This window comes from Physeter macrocephalus, chromosome 9, assembly GCF_002837175.3.
Source record: "Physeter macrocephalus isolate SW-GA chromosome 9, ASM283717v5, whole genome shotgun sequence".
NCBI lineage: Eukaryota > Metazoa > Chordata > Mammalia > Artiodactyla > Physeteridae > Physeter > Physeter macrocephalus.
The window spans coordinates 43,059,379-43,060,152 of NC_041222.1; the positions used below are offsets into that span (position 1 = coordinate 43,059,379).

The 774-nt window shown below is 37.5% G+C and overlaps 1 protein-coding gene across 1 annotated transcript in view; it reads right to left on the reverse strand.

Annotated features, from left to right (window-relative positions):
- Positions 1-774, reverse strand: part of PIP5K1B (phosphatidylinositol-4-phosphate 5-kinase type 1 beta) — a 453,566-nt gene that overhangs the window by 374,654 nt on the left and 78,138 nt on the right. The window lies entirely within an intron of this gene.

Here is a 774-nt window from a genome sequence, read left to right on the forward strand (position 1 = left end):
TTAGCATATGGTATTTGTTTCTCTCTTTCTGACTTATTTCACTCTGTATGACAGACCCTAGGTCCATCCACCTCACTACAAATAACTCAATTTCATTTATTTTTATGGCTGAGTAATATTCCATTGTATATATGTGCCACATCTTCCTTATCCATTCGTCTGTCGATGGACACTTAGGTTGCTGCCATGTCCTGGCTATCATAAAGAGTGCTGCAATGAACATTTTGGTACATGACTCTTTTTGAATTATGGTTTTCTCAGGGTATATGCCCAGTAGTGGGATTGCTGGGTCATATGGTAGTTCTATTTTTAGTTTTTTAGGGAACCTCCATACTGTTCTCCATAGTGATTGTATGAATTTACATTCCCACCAACAGTGCAAGACGGTTCCCTTTTCTCCACACCCTCTCCAGCATTTATTTTTTGTAGATTTTTTGATGATGGCCATTCTGACTGGTGTGAGGTAATACCTCATTGTAGGTTTGATTTGCATTTCTCTAATGATTAGTGATGTTGAGCATCCTTTCATGTGATTTTTGGCAATCTGTATATCTTCTTTGGAGAAATGTCTATTTAGGTCTTCTGCCCATTTCTGGATTGGGTTGTTTGTTTTTTACTATTGAGCTGCATGAGCTGCTTGTATATTTTGGAGATTAATCCTTTGTCAGCTGCTTCATTTGCAAATATTTTCTTCCATTCTGAGGGTTGTCTTTACGTCTTGTTTATGGTTTCCTTTGCTGTGCAAAAGCTTTTAAGTTTCATTAGGTCCCATTT